The following is a 6872-nucleotide window of genomic DNA, read 5'->3' on the forward strand; positions in this document are numbered from 1 at the left end:
AAACATAGTCAGACCCCTATGAAATGCTCTCCTATCCCCAGAAAAGAGAAACAATAGTAGTATTTAGACTTCAAAAAAAAAAAATAGCACCAAGAAAAAACAAAAACAAAGTTAATTCTGACAAGCTGCCCAGCAAAGGCAGTGTTTGCAACACAAGCCTCTAAAAACAGAATATTCCACTACTACATAAGCACCAGCCTTTCAGGTTACATGTTATAGATGAGTGACTACCACACAGCTTCATCGACACTGGAAGTCACAGCAAGCTCTAGGGATGTTCTTCACCTCTTCCTTCTAGTAAGTATTGTTTAACAGATAGAGCGGGGGGTCTGCAAGTCAGGAACAGAGTTCTGCTTTCGGCTCTGTCAATGATTTGGCGTAACTTTAAGCAAATCACTTCATCTCTGTATGCATTAGTTTCCCCATCTGCAGGCAGGAGATGATACCACGTCCCAGCAAGGGTTAAGAGGCTTAATTAGTTAATATTTATAATAGCACCTTGAGGTCTCTGGATGGAAGCACAACGTGGCATTAGGACATTGCTACAGCTTTTAGCTTCCCATCTCCCTGTCTCTGAATGCTTCTAATAAATGTTTACCGTTTACAGAGTGCTCTCTCCTCTCCTCTCCTCACTGCTAGGTCGACTCTCCTGTTTATTATCACTACTGCCAAAAAACCAGATCAGATCATTTTAAGCCACTTAAATGTAATGGTGCCCTTGGCGAATTAGTGAATAAAGCAGCTTTGGAAGGATTTGATTTAAATCAGAAAGTCATTGGTAATCATCAGTTTCTCCCTCACTCAAACATCAGATTCCATTGCCAATCAAGATTTGCAGCGAGAACCCCAAACCGTAGCACTGCTACTCTTTTAGACAACTGGTGCCCCTTATTTGCTCTTGGTTTTATCTATCAATCAATGACTAATGTGAAATATAATCAAGTGCGATTTTACACATTGGATCTACCTATCTTTAGCACAGAGGTGGCCAAACTACGGCCACATCCGGCCCATCAGACCATTTAATCCAGCCCTCAGTTCCTGCTGGAGAGCGGGGTCTGGGGCTTGCACTGCTCCTGCGCTCCAGCCAGGGAGTGGAGTCTGGGGCTTGCCCCGCTCCATGCCCCTCCATGTGGCTCCCAGGAAGCAGCCGGCAAGACGCCCCTCTGGCTCCTATCTAGTATGCGCAGGCACAGCCAGGTCACTCTGTGTGCTGCCCCATCCACAGGCACCACCCCCACAGCTCCCTTTGGCCACAGTTCCCGGCTAATGGGAGCTGCAGGGGTGGTGCCTGTGGACAGAGCAGCATGCACAGCCACCAGGCCGCACCTCGTAGCTGGAGTAGAGACATGCTTCAGGGAGCTACTTGTGACAAGCGCTGCCTGGAGCCTGTATTCCTGAGACCCTCCACCCCAATCCCCTGCCACAGCCCTGATCCCCCTCCCACCCTCCAAACCCCTCAATCCCAGCCCAGAGCCCCCTCCTGTACCCCAAGCCCCTCATCCCCATCCTCAACGCAGCCAAAGCCCTCACCACCACCATCACCCCCAGGCTCCAACAGCCTGCCCTATCCTTGATCCGCCTCCTGCCCTCCAAACCTATTGGTCCCAGCCCAGAGCCCCCGTCTGCACCCGAAACCCCTCATCCCCAGCCCCACAGAGAGCCCACAGCTCCAGCCAGAGCCCTCACACCCCTGCCCCGATCCCCCTCCTGCCCTCTAAACCTCTTGATCCCAGCCTGGAGCCCCTTCCTGCTTCCCTAATCCCTCATCCCCAGCCCCCAACCCTGAGTCCTCACCCCCCCACTGCACCCCAACCCAGAGCCCCCTCCCGCACCTCAAACTCTTCATTTCCAGCCCCACCCCAGAGCCTGCATCCCCCAGCCAGAGCCCTCATCCCCTCCCATACCCCTAATTTTGTGAGCATTCATGGCCTGCCATGCAATTTCCATACCCCAATGTGGCCCCCAGGCCAAAAAGTCTGCCCTCCCCTGCTTTAGCATGCTGCAATCCTTTCCCCAGGTCCTTCATCTGCTTTGTTTAGCCAGACTGTAGGCACTTTGGGGCAGGGACTTACTTACTCTTAACTATGATAGTATTATTTCTTCTTTGTAATCCTGTAGCATCCAGAGGTCCCAACCAATACAGAAGGATGATCTAAGGGATAAGACACTGGATTTGGACTCAGGAGATGTGTGTTAAAATCCCTGTTTAGCTCCAGACTTCGTATGTAATCTTGGGCAAATCAACAAAACTTCCGAGTGGGAATAATATTTCCCTCCCTCATAGTGATGTTGCAAAGATAAAATATATTAATAATTGCAATGCATTCAGATGCCATAGGATGAGGGCCAAGTAAGTATCTAGACTGACTGGAGATCTATTATGCTAGACAAACAGAATAAGAAACAGCTCCTGTTTTAACAGCTTAACAATTGAAATTACACAACACTCAGCACAATGTGACTCCAGTCCTGAACACGGCCTCAAGCTCTACTGCAATACCAATAACAAGAGTAATAAGTATTGAAGGTTTGTTTTTAAAGTTCCTGCTAGTACAAAAATGTAAATGGGTCAAACCTGGCTCAGATTTTAAATTCCATAAGTTTTAAAAAATTCCGATGGAAACCTAATACGTTCTCCTGTGGAACGGAAAAAAATTAGAAGTGGAAGTGACTCAAAGGCTGACTGGAAAGAGTGAAAATTTTCATAACCAGTCTGCTGAAGTGTTTATTTGCAGAAGTGTGAGAAACATTTATATAAAAAAACAAAACAAAACAAAAACCCCACAAAAAGAACATTTTAAATGTTCAGTTTTTTAAAATCTAAAATTATTAGAAATTTGGGAATTTTTAATACCATCAAGAATCAGGATAATGCTAAAGTTTTGAAATAAACATTTGCAAACACTTGGGTTATCAATGGGAGAAAAATCCAGAATCTGAGCCCACAGGTAAGCCATCACACTATGATAGCTGGTACCAAGGGACCAGCGTTTCTCAAAGACTTTTCGGGACCACCGGGACAGAGAGAATATGAAGGTGGTGTATTGGCAGTGGCCGATGAGAGGAATCTCTCTTATATGGACGGAGCTGTCCTGTGAGTGAGTAGGAGATGTGATATATAGATACCACTTCTTCCCCTGTGGACCTCAAAGCAATTTACAAATGGAAGCTAGTATCATTATTACTTAAACAGACACAGAAACTGGAGTACAGAGAGAGGATGGGACTTGCCCAGTCACACAGCCACTCAGTAGCAGAGTCAGGAGTCCGGACCCCCAGCCTTGAACACTGTTACACGTGTCACCCCCAGAGGATTTGTGGGAATCAGTGTTCTCTTATTTCTCCTCTCCAAACCAGCTGCCTTTCCATAGAGCTAACAGGCAAATTGTGCACAATCAGGGCCGGTGTTTCCATTTAGGCGACTACGGCGCCAGGATTTGGGAGGGCGGCCCTCGGTGGCAATTCGGCGGCGGGGAGTCCTTCCACGCTCTGGGTCGTCGTTGGCAATTCTGCGGGGGGTCCTTCACTCGCTCCGGGACCCACCGCCGAAGTGCCCCGAAGACCAGGAGTGCGGAAGGACCCCCCCGCCGCGGAACTGCCACCAATGACCAGGAGCGCGGAAGCACCCCTGCCTAGGACACCAAAAACCCTGGCGCCGCTCCTGTGCGCAATGAGAACAACACACTAATGACCGCCAAAGTGTCACCACAGGGCCACGCAAAGTGTCAGCTGGGCCCCTCGGACAACGGCGCTGAACAGAAAGAGCTGCCCCTCGGGCATCCCCCTCAAGTGGGGAAGCTCCATTAGAGTCAGACTGAGCCTGCTAACCAGCCCCCAGCTCCCCACGCCTGGCACAGATCACAGCCTGCAACCCGCCCCGTCCTGGATCACAGCAGGGGTCACATCCCAGGAGAAGGGAAAGCCTGACACCCCCCCCCCACCCCGCAGCATGTCGAGGGGGACGGACAGACAGACACCAAGGGGGTGGGGGGGAGGAATAAAGGCGCCTGGGACAGACACGGAGAGGGGAGTGGGCAAGTGAGAAGGGTTCCTGGGACAGACGGACGCGGGGATGGGGGGAGGCAGGACAGACAGACAGACGCGGCGGTGTAGGGGAGTCCGGGACAGGCAGACAGACACGGCGGTGTTGGGGGAGGACGGAACAGATAGACGGACGCGGCGGTGTGGGGAGGCGGACAGACAGATGGACGCAGGGGGACAGACGGACGCGGCGCTAGGCGGGACCGGAAACAGGCAACGGCACGCAGAGGGAGGGGCGGACGCGGCGGTGGGGAGGGCAGGACGGACAACGGACGCGGGGGGGCGGGGGCAGGAGGCACGGAGCGGGGGGGCGGGGGGAGGCAGGGACGACGGACGCGCGGGGGGGGCAGGAGCCAGAGCCCGGGGTCTCAGGCGGCGGACCCCGCGCGGTCCGGGCACGGGACGGCCCCGTCGGTACCTGCTTCATGGCCCCAACCGCCCTCTCTCCGCGCTCACTCCCGGCGCCGGTGGACAGCTTCAGGCCGGAAGCCAATCCCGGCTCGGGACAGGCAACTTCCGGGCCCCGCGCTACCCTAGGGCGCTTCCACGTGACGCCGGCCTGACCCCGACCCCGGAAGAGAGCGAGACTCCCGCTTCCCGCTTGTGGGAGAGACCACCGGATGGGGCGGAGAGACGTTGGGAGAAAACCATCGCAGGAGAGGGGGGTTGAGCGGCTGCTGGCACTGGACAGCCAGAGCGGGGGCAGCCCCTGGGTGGTGGGGGAGAGCCCCTGTTTGTGGGCGCGCGTAGTCGGGGGAGCTGGAGCCGCTTGTGAGGGACCGGACCCCTACTGTGGGGGGAGGAGCCCCAATTTGTGGAGGAGCCCCTGTTGGGAGTGTTTGTGGGGGAGGACACCCTACAGTGGGGGACCCATTGTGGGGGGGAGAGCCCCTGTTTGTGGGGAGAGAACACCCCTAGATGCTGGGGAGCCCCAATGGGTGTGGGGGGGGAGAGCCCTGTTTTGTGAGGGGAGGAACCCCTTCGTGGGGGAGCCCCAATTTGTGGGGGGAGACCTTGTGGGAGACCCTGAATGGGACTGTGGGAGGAGCTGTGGGCAGGACACCCCTACCGTGGGGAGCCCCCAATTGTGGGGGGGCAGCCCTTTTTGTGGGGGAGGACAACCCCTACATGGGGGCAGCCCCAATGGTGGGGGGAGGAGCCCTCTGTTTGATAGGGGAGGACACCCCTACATGGGGAGCCCCAATGTGGGCGGGAGAGAGCCCCTAGTTTGTGGGGGGAGGACACCCTATGGGATGGGGGAGCCCCATTGTGCGGGGGGAGCGAGGGAGCCCTCTGTTTGTGGGGGAGGACACCCCTACATGGTGGGACCACCAAATTGTGGGGGGAAGAGAGCCCTTTTGTGGGGAGGGACACCCTACAGGGGGAGCCCCAATTGTGGGGGGGAAGAGCCCTTTTTGTGGTGGGAGACACCCCTACTGGGGAGGCCCCAATTGTGGGGGGAGCGCGCGGAGCCCTTTGTGGGGGGAGGACACCCCTACATGGGGGGAACCCCAATTGTGGGGGGGAGAGGGAGCCCTTGTTTGTGGGGGGAGGACACCCCTATGTGGGGATGGATGGGAGCCCCCTCTCACTGCCCCTGCGGTAGGAAGGGTGTAATGTATGGGGCTCCCTGTGGGGATGGGTGCGGCGCAGGCAGACTTAAGGCAGAATCTCTTCAGGCTAAGGAATCTGTGGAGCTGCCAGCATCCTGGTTCCTGCTTGGCTCATGGAGATAGGAGCCCTAGGACACCCCCTCTTCCCCCGGTAACAGAACGTGACTGTGAGCTGGTGCCTCCTCTCCGTGCTGCGGATGCCCCCCCTCTCCCCCCGCTCAGGGCTGTCGGCTTTGATTTTCAACTTTCTCAACTGACTGGGATGAGCTGTGATCTGAGCACAGGACCAGGAGCTTGTCCTGAGGTCTAAGCAGCAGGAGGGTGCAGGGGAGAATGGACAACTGTCTGTCTAGAAACAGTCCAAGGCGTTCATCAGCCTCCGTTCTCCCTTTGGAGCCTCAGCAGTTTGCCTCAAACTCCTCAGGCCCGTCTTGCTTACACTGGGGCAAATCACAACTAAAGTTAGTGGAGTTGCTTTGCTGCAAAGCAAGCGTAACCGAGAGGAGAGTTGGGCCGTTGAGGCTGTGGGGTGAGCGCAGGCGCTTGGAAAGCGATGGATTGGGATTGGGTTTGCACATCACTTGACTTTCAGCTCATTTGCTGGTAGCCATTGCTAGTCAGGAGGAAACCTGCGGAGGTCAGTGGAGTCTGTGGTTCTCTGGCTAGAGGACTGGGAGTCAGGAAATCTGTATTCAGCATGACCTTGGAGAAATCACTTCATCTCTGTCCCCCAAATCCATGTGCCCTAAATGGCAGTACCATATGGTAGCCAGTCCCCTCTGAGCCAGGTTTTCCAGCCCAGAGACGTGGGTAGTCCACTGCATTCCTCATTGGATCAGCCGAGAACAAGCCCTTACAAGTCTGCCACCTTCCCACTGGAAGGGATCAGGAAAAGAAACAGGCTTGTGTTGACTGGAGAATGCAGATTGAATTTGTTAATAACATGAAACCGGCCCTTGTCCACAGTGGGACAGGTGCCAGGACACTGCATCTTGGCAGCTCTATTTATTTCCTTGTGAAAAGTCAATTGGTGGAATGAGAGTATTGCTGGCTTCACTCAAGATGCTGCTCCTGAGCAACAATGCCCTTGCTGTGAGCAGTTCCGATGCCAGCCAAAGCAAAAATCAGTTCCTGGACAAAAACAAAGGTGGCCCTTGATAATGCTGCGTTGGGCAGCCAAACCCGTGTGTGTACTTAAAACACAGACTGGGAGGA

The 6872-nt window shown here is 54.7% G+C and overlaps 1 protein-coding gene across 2 annotated transcripts in view; it reads right to left on the reverse strand.

Moving 5' to 3' along the window:
* STARD3 (StAR related lipid transfer domain containing 3) overlaps positions 1–6430 on the reverse strand; it is a 35843-nt gene extending 29413 nt beyond the window's left edge. The window contains exon 1 of one of the 2 annotated variants that reach the window (XM_032791306.2): positions 6239–6430. The gene's annotated coding sequence lies outside the window, so the exon portion shown is untranslated. Of the gene's footprint in view, positions 1–4462; positions 4612–6238 lie in introns of those variants that run through there. The other variant, XM_075059765.1, reaches the window with a different exon arrangement.
* Between the last annotated feature and the right edge of the window lie 442 nt (positions 6431–6872).

Source organism: Chelonoidis abingdonii, chromosome 21 (genome assembly GCF_003597395.2).
Source record: "Chelonoidis abingdonii isolate Lonesome George chromosome 21, CheloAbing_2.0, whole genome shotgun sequence".
Classification (NCBI taxonomy): Eukaryota; Metazoa; Chordata; order Testudines; family Testudinidae; genus Chelonoidis; species Chelonoidis abingdonii.